Source organism: Oncorhynchus nerka, linkage group LG16 (assembly GCF_034236695.1).
Source record: "Oncorhynchus nerka isolate Pitt River linkage group LG16, Oner_Uvic_2.0, whole genome shotgun sequence".
In the NCBI taxonomy this organism is placed as follows: domain Eukaryota; kingdom Metazoa; phylum Chordata; class Actinopteri; order Salmoniformes; family Salmonidae; genus Oncorhynchus; species Oncorhynchus nerka.
Genome location: NC_088411.1, coordinates 6,149,745 through 6,166,972, shown reverse-complemented (window position 1 = coordinate 6,166,972; position 17,228 = coordinate 6,149,745). Strand labels below are relative to the sequence as shown.

General features: G+C 42.7%; 1 long non-coding RNA gene across 4 annotated transcripts in view; it reads right to left on the bottom strand.

Annotated features, from left to right (window-relative positions):
- Nucleotides 1-462: 462 nt before the first annotated feature.
- LOC115143943 (uncharacterized) overlaps nt 463-17,228 on the bottom strand; it is a 22,352-nt gene continuing 5,586 nt past the window's right edge. The window contains exons 3-10 of one of the 4 annotated variants that reach the window (XR_010459283.1): nt 13,003-13,095; nt 10,217-10,328; nt 8,678-8,980; nt 8,462-8,593; nt 4,874-5,232; nt 4,642-4,752; nt 3,998-4,112; nt 463-2,114 (exon numbers count right to left, since the gene is read on the bottom strand). This is a non-coding gene — a long non-coding RNA (uncharacterized LOC115143943). Of the gene's footprint in view, nt 2,115-3,997; nt 4,113-4,641; nt 5,233-8,461; nt 8,594-8,677; nt 9,025-10,216; nt 10,329-13,002; nt 13,096-17,228 lie in introns of all 4 variants that reach the window. The other 3 variants (XR_010459284.1, XR_010459282.1, XR_010459285.1) reach the window with 3 other exon arrangements.

Sequence of the window (17,228 nt, the reverse complement as noted above, 5' to 3'; positions counted from 1 at the left end):
ATTCACAGGTACACCTCCAATTGACTCAAATTATGTCAATTAGCCTATCAGAAGCTTCTAAAGCTATGACATAATTTTCTGGAATTTTCCAAGCTGTTTAAAGGCAGTCAATTTAGTGTATGTAAACTTTTGACCCACTGGAATTGTGATACAGTGAATTAGTGAAATAATCTGTCTGTAAACACTTGTTCGAAAAATTACTTGTGTCATGCACAAAGTAGATGTCCTAACCGACTTGCCAAAACTATAGTTTGTTAACAAGAAATGTGTGGAGTGGTTGAAAAACAAGTTTTTATGACTCCAACCTAAGTGTATGAAAACGTCCGACTTCAACAGTAGCTAGAAATGGCAAACAAGTTAGCATATTTCATACTAAGATAATGGTTCTAAAACATGTTCTTGGGTTCAAAATAACCCTACTGAAAATGTCAGATGAAGTTTGTGAGTGAATTAAACATGAGCTTATTCTCTCACCGAGTTTAATACAAGAGTTTAGCCATCTTGGAATTAAGAACAAATCCAATAACATCATTTTCAAGAATCTAATTCCTTCCCAACTTTATGCTTAATGGGAAACAGAAGAAATTGCACAATAACATTTCCAATAACCTTTTTGAGTTAAAAAAAAACCTTCTTCATAAGACAGTTAAGAAATGTCTTCTTAAGGTTTTGATGAATCTCGGCCCTTTCATTTAATCCATATGTTGGTCACATCACATTTGTATTGCCTCATTAACCTACAGTATAGGTAACATAAATCACTGACTTCCATGTGCACGAACATACATAGCCTTGTCTGACCAACATATTTTTCAGCATAACATCCTATTTGTCCCAAGTATGACAAACATATACACTGAGTGTAATAAACATTAAGGACACCTGCTCTTTCCATTACGTAAACTGACCAGGTGATTCCAGGTGAAAGATATGATCCCTCATTGACGTCACTTGTTAAATACATTTAAATCAGTGTAGATGAAGGGGAGGAGAATGGTTAAAGGATTTCTATGCCTTGAGACAATTGCGACGTGGATTGTGTGCCCTTCAGAAGGGTGAATGGGCAAGACAAATTATTTAAATGACTTCGAACAGGGTTATGGTAGTAAGTGCCAGGCGCACCGTTGTGTCAAGAACTGCAACGCTGCTGGGTTTTTCACACGTGTGTCAAGAATGGTCCACCACCCAAAGGACATCCAGCCAACTTGACACAACTGTGGGAAGCATTGGAGTCAACATGGGCCAGCATCCCTGTGGAACGCTTCGACACATTGTAGAGTCAAATCAAATTGTATTTGTCACATGCGCCGAATACAACAGGTGTAAACTTGACCATTAAATACTTACTTTACAAGCCCTTATACAACAATGCAGTTAAGAAAATAGAGTTAAGAAAATGCATTTACTAAATAAAGTTAAAAAAAGTAACAATTAAATAACAATAACGAGGCTAAATACAGGGGGTACCGGTACCGAGTCAATGTGCGGGGGTACAGGTCCATTACCTGACGATTTGAGTCTGTTCTGAGGGCAAAAGGGGGGCTGGGGGGGTGCAACTCAATATTAGGAAGTTGTTCCTAATGTTAGAAATACTCAGTGTATAGTTTGCCCTATAAAACTCACACACACACACACACACACACACAGACATTCATTCCTCAACCACTTTCATCTTCTGATTCACTGTCCTCTTTTACATCTGTGCTGACCGAGCCATCATCAGCCAACATTTGAAAATGCTCTTGCTGGCAATACAAAAGGCCATTGTGTAGGTCTGCCTGTATTGTGTGCCTCACCTCTGCTGCCCTAAGGCACATGTTATGCATCTTTAAAAAGCCCCAGCTCTTGCTGGCAATACAAAAGGCCATTGTGTAGGTCTTCCTGTATTGTGTGCCTCACCTCTGCTGCCCTAAGGCACATGCTATGCATCTTTAAAAAGCCCCAGCTCTTGCTGGCAATACAAAAGGCCATTGTGTAGGTCTGCCTGTATTGTGTGCCTCTCCTCTGCTGCCCTAAGGCACATGTTATGCATCTTTAGGCGTTGATCTGCGGTTTTATTCTCTCCGATGTCCGCTTGATTTTTCTGGAGAGCCACACAGCAATGGTTTGTCCATCTGAAAAACAATTTTAAGAAATGGTCATGAAAATCGTGAAGTTTGATAGAAATCTTTCATATAGTTCAAAGCACCTGGGTGAATGAGACGTAGATAACAGCAGTGATATGCCAGCGTGTGATGCAGTGTTCAACAACACTGAATTGGCTGCAGTACCTGCATACTTTCTGACCAGGCCACAATAGGAAGAGCTCGACAGGACCAGTCTATTGGCTGCAGTACCTGCATACTTTCTGACCTGGCCACAATAGGCAGAGAACTACAGGACCAGTCTATTGGCTGCAGTACCTGCATACTTTCTGACCAGGCCACAATAGGAAGAGCACTACAGGACCAGTCTATTGGCTGCAGTACCTGCATACTTTCTGACCAGGCCACAATAGGAAGAGCACTACAGGACCAGTCTATTGGCTGCAGTACCTGCATACTTTCTGACCTGGCCACAATAGGCAGAGCACTACAGGACCAGTCTATGGATTGTAGCCAGCAGGCAGAGAATCATCTTAGTCTGCATACTTTCTGACCAGGCCACAATAGGAAGAGCGCTACAGGACCAGTCTATGGATTGTAGCCAGTAGACAGAGAATCATCTTAGTCTGCATACTTTCTGACCAGGCCACAATAGTCTGCAGACTTTCCATAATTGCTGCACAGTGTTGAAGAGACCAGCGTACAATCCGGTTTCTCTTCTCCATGGCCTTCAACCTTTTCTCCAGGCTGAAACGTGAACATTTATGTTATAAGGTTTAAAACCTATATCGAGTAGCCCCAATACAGTGGGACAAATATAGAGACAACATCCTACTTTTCAAGCTGAGTAGTCAACTGAGCATTCCTTTCATCGGTGATTGCCGGGGACATCATGTCAGACCTTGAAAATATTATAAAGATATATAACTGAAAATATAAACAGTATGAAAGCATCTCAACATACAACTAACCAGTTAGGAAGGCAACAATACCTTTGAGTGTAGAGTGGATAATGCAGAGTGAAGTGTTGGTACTTCATGTACAATAGATTAAAGCAGGGGGGGGTACTCATGTTTCTGGGTTATGTAGTGGAAGGGTCAGCTGGAAGCAGGAAGGGGTGATAAGTGTATAAAGTAACAGGAAGTAGCTATGCAGATCCAAGATATGGTGAGACTAGGACACAGACTAAGCCAGACAGAAAGGGGTGTTTAGAGATGGTGAGAGTAGGACACAGGCTAAGCCAGACAGAAAGGGGTGTTTAGAGATGGTGAGACTAGGACACAGACTAAGCCAGACAGAAAGGGGTGTTTAGAGATGGTGAGACTAGGACACAGACTAAGCCAGACAGAAAGTGGTGTTTAGAGATGGTGAGAGTAGGACACAGGCTAACCCAGACAGAAATGGGTGTTTAGAGATGGTGAGACTAGGACACAGACTAAGCCAGACAGAAAGGGGTGTTTAGAGATGGTGAGACTAGGACACAGGCTAAGCCAGACAGAAAGGGGTGTTTAGAGATGGTGAGACTAGGACACAGACTAAGCCAGACAGAAAGGGGTGTTTAGAGATGGTGAGACTAGGACACAGGCTAAGACAGACAGAAAGGGGTGTTTAGAGATGGTGAGACTAGGACACAGACTAAGCCAGACAGAAAGGGGTGTTTAGAGATGGTGAGACTAGGACACAGGCTAAGCCAGACGGAATGGGTGTTTAGAGATGGTGAGACTAGGACACAGGCTAAGCCAGACAGAAAGGGGTGTTTAGAGACAGTGAGAGTAGGACACAGGCTAAGCCAGACAGAAAGGGGTGTTTAGAGATGGTGAGACTAGGACACAGGCTAAGCCAGACAGAAAGGGGTGTTTAGAGACGGGATAAAACCTTAGGTCAGAGATGTAGCAACTGCTTATGTGGCTTACTGTTGTTCTGCGAGAGTTTCCACGCATCTCTCCTGCCAGGTAAGGAACAACGTCCTCTTGTCTGTGAGGGTCTCCATCTGACGGGTCCAAACTTCCACGTCCGACTGGGTGCTGCCTACGACATAATCAAGGGCTTCATTAAATCCATTGCAGAACATAATAAACCACACTGGCAGTTGTGCTGAGTTCTACATGTGCAATGCTCACAGGTTAGAGAGAAATATCTTATGGACAATGTTAGGAATTTTACTCAAATATCAAATGGTCAGTGAAACCACAACAAGGATTTCATCATCAAATCAATCAAATGTATTTTATAAAAGCCCTTTTTACATCAGCAGTTGTAAAACAGCATCACATAGTGCGTTACAGATACCCTGTCTAAAAACACCAAAGAGCAAGCAATGCAGAGTCAGAAGCACAATTACAAGCAGCTCTTGGTGTGCTTGTCATACAGATGGATAATCAGAACCGCATAGGGCACACAAACACACGTTCAAACGTTCATACTGTAGATGACCAGCAGGGTCAGGCAAAGACTGCAATGGCTATAGAGGGTGCACAACACTCTAGGGTCAGATGGCTTTCATGTTTTAGGATGTCAAGGTTTATGGGTAGGGTGGGTTGTGTGGGGGGGCTAGTACCTTTCCGTTCACCTTCCCACCCATGGGCAAGACGATACTCAATCATAGGACTGACAGACGAGAGAAGATCTGACTCTTTCACATCGGCAAACCATTCCATAAAGATGAGCTCTGTGGGAGAAAGCCTTGTCTTATGATACTGCAGCCCTGCTGCCAATGAATCTGATTGAATTTGCAGAAAAGGATCATGATATATAAATAAAAGTTATGAGCAAAACACATGGAATCTAACCTAGAATGCTGTTAAGCAACACCATCAACTCCTCCTTTGCCTCGGCTTCCTCTATCAGGACCTTCTGCCGACGGAGTTGTATTGCCGGTGCTATAACATCAGCGTTTTTTGGGGGCAAAATGATATCAACACAATCCTGAACAATAGGTCGTCTCAATACTTAACTGATTTCCAGTTATACCTTGCTTCTCCCTGACCCTGGATGCGTAGTAGAGGGCATCTTTGAGGGCGTCAACACGATGAGTTGGTGTCATCTCTTTTGTGATCTTCACAAATGTTCTAACGTAGGACCACATCCTCTCCATCTGTTCTCCGTCAGCAAGCCCACTACCAGTCACACACCTGGTACCATTAGTGACCTGAAATGTAAAGTACAATCAGAAAAAATAATGAGCATTACAATGGGTGATGATGAATTAAAGGACAAATTACAGGACTGCTTTGCTAGCACAGACTGGAATATGTTCTGGGATTATTCCGATGGTATTGAGGAGTACACCACATCAATCACTGGCTTTATCAATAAGTGCATCGAGGACGTCGTCCCCACGGTGACTGCACGTACATACCCCAACCATAAGCCATGGATTACAGGCAACATTCACACTGAGCTAAAGGGCAGAGGTGCCGCTTTCAAGGAGCGGGACTAACCCGGAAGCTTATAATAAATCCTGCTATGCCCTCCGACAAACCAGCAAACAGGCAAAGCGTCAATACAGGACTAAGACTGAATCGTACTACACCGGCTCCGACGCTCGTCAGATGTGTCAGGGCTTGCTAACTATTACAGACTACAAAGGGAAGCAAAGCCGAGAGATGCACAGTAACACGAGCCTACAAGATGAGCTAAATAAATATGCTCGCTTCGAGGCAAGTAACACTGAAACATGCATGAGAGCATCAGCTGTTACAGACGGCTGTGTGATCACGCTCTCCACAGCAGATGGGAATAAGACCTTCAAACAGGTCAACACTCACAAGGCCGCAGGGCCAGACGGATTACCAGGACGTATACTGCGACCATGCGCTGACCAACTGGCAAGTGTCTTCACTGACATTTTCAACCTCTCCCTGTCTGAGTCTGTAATACCAACATGTTTCAATTAGACCACCATGGTCCCTGTGCCCAAGAACACTAAGGTAACCTGACTAAATGACTACCGACACGGAGCACTCACGTCTGTAGCCATGAAGTGCTTTGAAAGGCTGGTCATGGCTCACATCAACACCATTTTCCCAGAAACCCTAGACCCACCATAATTTGCATACCCCCCCCCCCCCAACAGATCCACAGATGATGCTATCTCTATTGCACTCCACATTGCCCTTTCCCACCTGGTCAAAAGGAACAACTATGTGAGAATGCTATTCACTGACTACAGCTCAGCGTTCAACACCATAGTGCCCTCAAAGCTAATCGCTAAGCTAAGGACCCTGGGACTAAACACCTCCCTCTGCAACTGGATCCTGGACTTCCTGAAGGGCCGCTCCCAGGTGGTGAGGGTAGGTAACAACACATCCACCATGCTGATCCTCAACACAGGTGCCCCTCAGGGGTGCGTGGTCAGTCCCCTTCTGTACTCCCTGTTCACTCATGACTGCACGGCCAGGCATGACTCCAACACCATCATTAAGTTTGCTGATGATACAACAGTGGAAGGTCTGATCACCAACAACGATGAGACTGCCCATAGGGAGGAGGTCAGAGACCTGGCCGTGTAGTGCAAAGCCAACAACCTCTCCCTCAACGTGATCAAGACCAAGGAGATGATTGTGGAATAAAGGAGAAGGAGGACCGAGCACGCCCCCATTCTCGTCGACGAGGCTGTAGTGGAGCAGGTTGAGAGCTTCAAGTTCCTTGGCGTCCAGATCACCAACAAACTAACAAGGTCCAAGCACACCAAGACAGTCGTGAAGAGGGCACGACAAAACCTATTCCCCCTCAGGAGACAAACAATTTGGCATGGGTCCTCAGATCCTTAAAGGTTCTACTGCTGCACCATCGGGAGCATCACTGCCTGGTATGGCAACTGCTCGGCCATCCGACCATAAGGCACTACAGAGGGTAGTGCATACGGCCCAGTACATCACCAGGTCAAAGCTTCATGCCATCCAGGACCTCTATACCAGGCGGTGTCAGAGGAAGGCCCTAAAATTTGTCAAAGACTCCAGCCACCCTAGTCATAGACTGTTCTCTCTGCAACCACACAGTAAGCGGTACCGGAGCGCCAAGTCTAGGTCCAAGAGGCTTCTAAACAGCTTCTACCCTCAAGCCATAAGACTCCTGAACATCTAGTCAAATGGCTACCCAGACTATTTGCATTTCCCTCCCCTCCGGAACACCGCTGCTACTCTCGATTATTATCTATGCATAGTCACTAAGAACTCTACCTACATGTACATATTACCTCAATTACCTTGTCACCGGTACCCGGCACACTGATATTGACTCTGTGCCGGTAACCCCTGTATATATCCCGCTATTGTTATTTACTGCTGCTCTTTAATTATTTGTTATTCTTATCCTCTTACCTTTTTGGGGGGGTATTTTCTTAAAACTGCATGGTTGGTTAAGGGCTTGTAAGTAAACACCAGTCTCCAAGTCAACAGTGAAGAGGCAACTCCGGGATGCTGGCCTTCTAGGCGGAGTTGCAAAGAAAAAGCCATATCTCAGACTGGCCAATAAAAAGAAAACTTTAAGATGGGCAAAAGAACACAGACACTGGACAGAGGAACTCTGCCTAGAAGGCCAGCATCACGGAGTCGCCTCTTCACTGTTGACGTTGAGACTGGTGTTTTGAGGGTACTATTTAATGAAGCTGCCAGTTGAGGACTTTTTTCCAAACTAGACACTCTAATGTACTTGTCCTCTTGCTCAGTTGTGCACTGGGGCCTCCCACTCTATTCTGGTTAGAGCCAGTTTACGCTGTTCTGTGAAGGGAGTAGTACACAGGGTTGTACGATATTTTCAGTTTCTTGGCAATTTTTCGCATGGAATAGCCTTAATTTCTCAGAACAAGAATAGACTGACGAGTTTCAGAAGAAAGTGCTTTGTTTCTGGCCATTTTGAGCCTGTAATCGAACCCACAAATGCTGATGCTTCAGATACTAAACTAGTCTAAAGAAGGCCAGTTTTATTGCTTCTTTAACCAGCACAACAGTTTTCATAATTGCAAAATGGTTTTCTAATGATCAATTCGCCTTTTAAAAAGATCAACTTGGATTAGCTGACACAACGTGGCATTGGAACACAGGAGTGATGGTTGCTGATAATGGGCCTCTGTACGCCTATGTAGATATTCCATCAAAAATCTGTCGTTTCTAGCTACAATAGTCATTTACAACATTAACAATGTCTACACTGTATTTCTAATCAATTTAATGTTATTTTAATGGACGAAAAGTGTTCTTTAAAAAAACAAATACATTTCTAAGTGACCCCAAACTTTTGAACGGTAGCGTATATAAGAAAGACAACCGAGGTTGGATATATTTCCCCTTATAAATGATGAACAACACTGAATGAAAATAAGAATCCTAGCTTAATGAGACTCTATAGTTGTCCATTCATTGTTATCATTGACATACCTATGGACCGAGAAGGCACTTTGTTTCATCCGAGGTCAGTGGCGCCAAATCCCTGAGAGTCTCTCGTTCAAACTGCCAGTGTTAGAACTCCTCAAATGACTCATTTGTGAGTTTCCGGTAGAGCTCAATTGTCTGGAGATAAAAATAATAATACTCCTCATATTAAAGAACACTTACATATATGGTTTGATTTCCAATCTAGAATACAATAACTACCTTCCAGCATGTATTGGATTTATGGAAAGGTAATCCCCCTCAAAGACACTCCTCACTCCAGCTGCGGGGCTGCAAACTGGCGCAGGAGATCCACTGAAATTTCTGTTTGCGGCATTTGGGGGGTGGCAGGCCAGTCTGTGGAGGATCAGAGTGACAGGTTCTAGCTCACAGTTGGGGGGTGGCAGACCAGTCTGTGGAGGATCAGAGTGATAGGTTCCAGCTCACAGTTGGGGGGTGGCAGACCAGTCTGTGGAGGATCAGAGTGACAGGTTCCAGCTCACAGTTGGGGGGTGGCAGACCAGTCTGTGGAGGATCAGAGTGATAGGTTCCAGCTCACAGTTGCAAAACTGCAGCCAGACATCATGAGCTCTTCCAGAAATGAGGACATTCCGTTACATTGCTAAAACATTACATCCGATGTTGGTGAGATGCATGTCTCCTAAGAACTTTCAAAATGACTCCATATTTTCATCAAAATTACAGAGTGAACAGGGTTATGGTAAACTACATCAAATTAAATCAAAATTGTTATTTGCGCAGGAATACAGCATAGTGTGCACAATACAATGAAATAAGTAGATTACAGTATATTAAGTACAGTAGTTGCCATAGCAGCAAAGAGTCCGTTCAGTTTTCATCAACAGTCTTATGACTTGAGGGAGAAACTGTCTCTGAGCATGGTGCTGCTACACTTGACTTGAGGGAGAAACAGTCTCTGAACATGTTGCTGCTACACTTGATGCTCTGATACACTTTGTCTTATGACTTGAGGGAGAAACTGTCTCTGAGCATGGTGCTGCTACACTTGATGCTCTGATACACTTTGTCTTATGACTTGAGGGAGAAACTGTCTCTGAGCATGGTGCTGCTACACTTGATGCTCTGATACACTTTGTCTTATGACTTGAGGGAGAAACGGTCTCTGAACATGGTGCTGCTACACTTGATGCTCTGATACACTTTGTCTTATGACTTGAGGGAGAAACTGTCTCTGAACATGGTGCTGCTACACTTGATGCTCTGATACACTTTGTCTTATGACTTGAGGGAGAAACTGTCTCTGAGCATGGTGCTGCTACACTTGATGCTCTGATACACTTTGTCTTATGACTTGAGGGAGAAACTGTCTCTGAGCATGGTGCTGCTACACTTGATGCTCTGATACACTTTGTCTTATGACTTGGGGGAGAAACTGTCTCTGAGCATGGTGCTGCTACACTTGATGCTCTGATACACTTTGTCTTATGACTTGAGGGAGAAACTGTCTCTGAGCATGGTGCTGCTACTCTTGACTTGAGGGAGAAACTGTCTCTGAGCATGGTGCTGCTACTCTTGACTTGAGGGAGAAACTGTCTCTGAGCATGGTGCTGCTACTCTTGACTTGAGGGAGAAACTGTCTCTGAGCATGGTGCTGCTACTCTTGACTTGAGGGAGAAACTGTCTCTGAGCATGGTGCTGCTACACTTGATGCTCTGATACGCTTTGCAAAATGGTGAAGGACACAGACGTCTTAGTTTCCAAATGTAATATAAGTCCTACCTCTAATGTTAACAGTCAGAGTACGGTTGTACTGGCTGTGACAGTCATGGTCATCTTGTCTCCTGCACTCTCATCGTAGGGCCACAGGAACACATGGGTTGAACTGCCCTGACTAAGACAGACAGGCAGACACAAAGTTGTTGTAGAACAGACGACAGTAGCTGCAGATTAGAAACTACACTATCAGGGGGATATTTAATTGCACAAGTTATTAGAAAACTCCAAATCAACTCTGTGCTTGGCACGAGAGATTTTATCACATTTACCTTACCACTGCAGAGAACTGTAACTTTTATAGAAAGTGAACTGTATGTACATGATTAGGGGTGTTGCGGTGACCGTACTACCGCCACACCGGAGGTCACGAGTCATGAAGGCAGTCAAATTCCACGTGACCGTTTAGTCACGGTAATTAGGCTTCTCCAAGCTCTGATGCTGCTGATGGTCATTAGTATCCTACCAAACTTGCCTGGTACCCAGCACTCCATTGTCCCTCCAATCACTTTGACATCTATGCAAATGTATCAAAAATCAAATCAAACACTTAATGAGATCCCATGAGTTCATGTTGCGCACAATTTCTATAGGCAACTGCTTGAGAAAACAGAGTGATTGCCTTTATTAAAAAGAGGAGGATCCCATCAGCTTTCTATAGGCCTACTATATTTATTTCTCAACTTTCCTAATGTTAAGCACATTGCTTATATTTACAACGAGAGTATAGCCTACCTGGCTGGCATGACAACGAACCACGGGAAAAGCGACCTCCATTCGCTATTTTAGCGCATAGATTACATCCATTTTTTCCCCCACTGTCCATTTCGATACATGTGCATGAAAACAGTCCATTCTAAAAACACATTTCACACAAATATTATTTAGTATATGTAAAGATAAGATTAAATCAAGAATAGCTTGATGGGTGACAATATTATCCTATCACTATATATGATATATTATCACTTTTGAATGATGCCCAGCATAAGAAACAATGCCTTTCTCAAATCATAGACGCACACATCTTTGTAGCCTAGCCCATAGGCCTATATGTTCTGATAAGGTTTGGATCACGACTAAAGTGTCCAAATAATTTATTAAAATTAAGCATCGTTAATGCGCTTTACAAGGGGTGCCTAACTGGTATACATAAGCAGCGCGTGACTTTCAAGATTGGGGTAGATCATTTTCACCATATAAATGCACTTTTATAATAAAAGCATTACCTGCATAATCACATTTGTGGTCACTTTTGATAATGGTGTTTTCCGCTAATGACACATTCATGCTTATTGCCTACTGCCCTGTGTTCATTTCTGCGCTTTTAATGTGAAGAAATAGCCTATTAGTTTACCAACATTTTAACCTAAAAATTCTGATCTGTTGCGTCAGGCTCATTGCATATAAAAGTTTAGTTGATGCTGGTGGTTGTATTAATTTTGGATCTATCGCATCCCACAACTGTCCCAGACTATGTTTGGAATATTTATTTCCCACACAGGATAGGTCGACTTTTGTACTTTGTCAATCTACTGTCCCCCATAGGCTAGTGCTTTTGCTGTTCGTTAGGCCTACACATCCTGTTGGCTGACGAAGAGTAAATGTGGACAGTCTTGTGTCTGTCTTCATGTGTGGCCTGTGAGACCCGATCACGTGATGGAGAACCATGTGAGTGAGAGGTGATTCGGAGCGCACGGCACTCAGGGAGAAGGCATGGTGTTTTTTGGGGGGTGCATTACAGCGACACAAAGGGGATGCCGACTTGAAATTCAAGGCATTATCAAGTGGTTGTCAAATTGTGAATGAGACACTGATGTAGTGTCTACACGCCTTTCAAGCTACTTTTTTCAAATCATCATTAGAGTTGCATCATGCAGCCTAACAATGTATTAAACATGAAACATATCGCCCAACGCTTGTATCACAACTTCTAAAGTTCTATTAATAACTCTAAATTAAGCATATAGCAGTACCTATCCCTAACCGCTCAACACAGAATAGCCGCATGTGCGCACTCCCTCAAATCGTTTGGAGAAAATATTATTTATATTTCATTCAATTCTATTCTTCATACTATAAAATAATGCCACGGAATTATAAGCAAATCTTGGCTGCTAAATGAACTAGTGTAGCCCACATCCATTTGGCATAGCCACATCAGGACCTAACATGAGGACAACTCAGAGTATGCTATTCTGTTCTTCTGAAATAAACATTTTCTTTATGTCATGCTTCTTTAGACCTGCCAAAAATAAATCATGGATTTATTGTGATGGTGAAGGCTATATTACATGCATTTATTATACTTTAAAAACTGTAGATTTTCCAAAGGTCTGCATAAGTGGCTTGTGGAAGCTGGGAGATGCTAAATGTGTTTGTTAATTAGCGGTCAATTACCATGAGAGCGACAGCCATTTGTTTGATAAACACCGGCTGACATAATATCGTGAGCGCCACAGCCCTATACATGATCAACATTTTTGACTGGGAAGCAATTGTTTAAAGCCAGAAGTTGACAGGTTTGTTGACATAAGATCAAATATATTACCTTCCATAACTCCCAACTGGTGAACAATGTTCTCACAGCACAGATGGCACAGAAATATTTATCTGAGCCACAATCACAACATCCGCTGCCTTCCTTTTTTCTTTTTTATGATAGAGGTGCATCACTGCAGCTGGGCACAACTTCTGCTGCAGAGGGAACCGGCTCTGTTCTCCCAGTACTCGCTAAAGAGTAGTAACACTTGTTACTGAGTTGAATTAGGTGAACAGAGCAACTTTCTCACCGATCCAAGTTGATGCAGGGGTGTCGGCACTATCACGCCTCTAGTCAGGTCTCTGTAAACCAGCCTGGCTCTTTTTCTTCTCAAAGATGGAATCTAAAGAAAAACAGTTTGATTTACTCTAAATGAAGATATAATATTAATTACATTTACATGATCTGATTCATAGGACACAATAATCTACTGTATCAATGCATGACTAGTGGAGTTACTTTGCTTACACAATTATTTTCTTATAGGGAATCTAAAGACCGTTATGGGTTGGAAGTTGTGCTTCGCATGGACATTAAGTAGTCTACAATGCCTTTAGAGACAGGTAATGATTCAACTTTTGGCTTCAACAAGCATGGGACAGGAATATTTTGGGCATCTTGGCTAATGATTGATCATTGTTGGGATTGTTAATGTACCATCTAATACTTGCCTAGTCCAGTGGTTCTCAACCTTTTTCGGTCATTGTAGGCCTAATCACATCTTGCTCTGCCCATGGTGCCCCCAAAGTACCCCCTCATATGCATTTTAAATGTAGGCATTATACGAAATGGGTCTTTCTAAGTACCTACTTTGGATATTGGTTCCTGGATATATGAATGAAGTAAGCATTGGCTAGAGTTCAAATCCATGCGAGAAAGTGTACTAGTGTACTTTTACAACAACAAAAAGTATGGAGATTTAAGACCGAGACAGGAGACGCAGTCAAAGAAATTAGACCCAGCCTAGCACCAAAAACAGGAAAGGACACCATGCTGCTGCTTCTTCTTCAGTAGGGTTTCCTGTATCCCCTTCTCCCTCATACTAGATCTCAGCCTCTTTCTTTCCCCACACTGTGGCAATACTGTACATGTTCCACGGTCTCGGTTTCCTGGCAATACTCGCACTTTCCTGTTGGATGCTTTCCTATCACATTTTAGGACCTATTCAACTGGCTGTGTTCCATCCTTAAATCTTGTAAAAATAGCATCCTCTCTTCTGTCTCTTCCTGCCGTCCTCACCTCCACAACTTCTCTCTGTACTTGAAATAAATGCCCACCTTCAGAATCTCTATTCCACTGCTCCTGCCATCTCATCACTGTCTAGATCAGGCTTTTTGCCTCTGCCTTGCTCATTGAAACCACAACCTCAACATCCCCACTACTAAGTGATTGTTTAGCCAGTACATCAACTGTCTCATTCCCCTTCACCCCCACATGGACTGGGACCCAAGTAAATCTTATCTGTATACCCATTTGTCTAATCCTGCAATGGGTTTGTAGCACCTCATAAAGCAGGTCTTATCTGCTATGTGATATAAAGGACTGGAGACTCATTAACACGGCACATGAATCAGAGCAAATAACTACTCTGTCTGGCTCGACTTCACCCACTGCAAGGTCAACAGTATGGCCATCATCTCAGCCGTATATACAGCCAGATGATCTGTAATACGTTTCCTGATTGCGAACCCACGTTCCTGCACTTCAAATACTGACCCAGTGCGTCCTGTCCTTGCATCTTTAAAACCATCTGTGTAAAAGGCCATAAAATCCTGATGCACAGTATCCAGATGTCTCTTAAACCAATCAGATGGATCAACACCCTCCCTATCTTTCTGTAGTCTCTCCAGATGGATCAACACCCTCCCTATCTTTCTGTAGTCTCTCCAGATGGATCAACACCCTCCCTATCTTTCTGTAGTCTCTCCAGATGGATCAACACCCGCCCTATCTTTCTGTAGTCTCTCCAGATGGATCAACACCCTCCCTATCTTTCTGTAGTCTCTCCAGATGGATCAACACCCTCCCTATCTTTCTGTAGTCTCTCCAGATGGATCAACACCCTCCCTATCTTTCTGTAGTCTCTCCAGATGGATCAACACCCTCCATATCAATTCAATTCAATTGACTTTATTGACACGGCAAGTTCATTATTACTTACATTGTCAAAGTATATATATCGGAAAAAAATTGAAAAAAATGTATATTTATATATAAATATATATATTTTGTATATAAATAAATGGTGGGACCAACAGCAATAATAACAGTTGTAGTGGACATGGGATTACCATTAACAACAACAACAATATTAATGAGAACAACAATACATTAAAGCAATGGTAGTGAACCAGTGTCAACATGACTGAGAAGACACATGACGTTGTATGAAAGACAAAACAAAACAAGATGGGAAATATTATCGACATTACTTTGCACTTTTCACTGGCTGTCCCTCAGGTTGTGGCAGGAGGACACATATTTGGCTGCCAAAACTGCACATTTTGGCTTTTCACCCAATAAATATTGGATTTTTTCTTAATCTTTTATGGTTTCAAATTCTTTGTATTGAATTATAATTTTGGGAAATAAATATTCTCTTAGGTCTGAGTATTTGTCACAGTGTAATAGGATATGCAGCTCTGTCTCTACCTCTCCCCTGGAGCAGAGTGAGCACAGCCTGTCCTCTCTGGGCAGCCAGGTTTGTCTGTGACAACCGGTCTCTATAGCCAGACTGTGCTCACTGAGTCTGTACCTAGTCAATGTTTTCCTCAGTTTTCTATCAGTCACTGTGGTCAGATAGTACGGCTGGCAGACTGTCTGTTTAGAGCCAAATAGCATTGAAGTTTACTTTGATTTTTTTGTGGTGTCTTTCCAATAGGTGATGACATATGTTTCTTTTTGTTTTGTGATGATTTGGTTGGGCCAGATTTTCTGAGTGCTGTCCTGAGGCTCTATGGGGTTGGTTTGGGTTGGTGAACTGAGCCTCAGAGCCAGCTGGCTGAGGGGACTCCTCTTTTTTCATCTCTTGACATTGTAGAGCTGTGTGATGTAATGTTTTGGGGTCACTTGTTTTTAGGTGGTTGTAAAATTTGATGGCTCTTTTTTTCTATTCGAATGAGGGGGTATTGGCCCAATTCTGCTCTTCGTGCGTTATTTGGAGTTTTTCTTTGCACTTGCAATACAGTCTTGCAAAACTCTGCATGCGGTATTTCGATTGGATGTTTGTCCCATTTGGTAAATTCATTATTAGAGATCGGACCCCATACCTCACTGCCGTATAGAGCAATTGGTTCTATAACTGATTGAAAAAGTTTGAGCCAGATTCTAATTTGAATTTCGATTTTGATGTTCCTTTTAATGGCATAGAATGCTCTTCTTGCTTTGTCTCTCAGCTCACTCACCGCCATGTGAAAGCTACCGGTGTTGCTGATATTTAGTCCTAGATATGTGTAGTTTTTGGTGTGTTCTAATAGAACTGAGTCCAAATAGAATTTATATTTGTCATCCTTATTTCCAGACCTTTTTAGGAATATCATTATATATATATTTTTTTTTAGGTTTAACGGTCAGAGTCCAGGTCTGACAGAACCTGTGAAGATGATCTAGGTGCTGCTGTAGCCCCTCTTTAGTGGGAGACAGCAGCACCAGGTCGTCTGCGTATAGCAGACTGTCAGGATTTGGCCAGGATTGTTCCGGTTTTGGCCACTAGATGCCCCCATTGTGCTTTTTTGACCTTTTTGTTTCCCGCTGTTTCCAGATTATTATTTGCACCTGTGCCTCGTTTCCCTCCCTTTCCCGAGTTCGTAACCGGGTCCTGACAGCAGACACTTGATTTTAGTGTTGTGTAAGGTGATACCAGGTGCTGCCGATTTCTTCTAATGTTTTTGCCCCAATTCATTAATGTAGATGTTAAATAGTGTTGGACTTATTGGGCAGCCCTGTTTCACTCCCCGTCCCTGAGAGAAGAAGTCTGTTTGCTTGTTGCCAATTTTAACTGCACATTTGTTTTTAGTGTACATTGATTTAATAAAATCATGTTTTCCCTCCAATACCACTTTCTATTAGTTTATAAAAAAAGACCTTTGTGCCAAATTGAATCAAATGCTTTCTTGAAATCTACAAAACATGAGTAGATTTTGCCTTCGTTTTGGTTTACATGTTTATCTATTAGAGTGTGGAGGGTGTAAATGTGGTCTTTTGTACGATTTTAATTTTTTTTAGAAATCCAATCTGGCTTCTGCTCAGGACGTTGTGTTCGTCAAGGAAATGATGTAGTCTGCTATTTATAATACTGCAGAGAATTTCCCCCAAGTTGCTGTTAATGCAAATTCCTCTGTAATTATTTGGGTCAAATTTGTCTCCATTTTTATAGATTGGTGTGATCAATCCCTGGTTCCAAATATCGGGAAAATACCTGCAGTGAGGATAATGTTGAAGAGTTTGAGTATAGCCAATTTGAATTTGTGGTCTGTA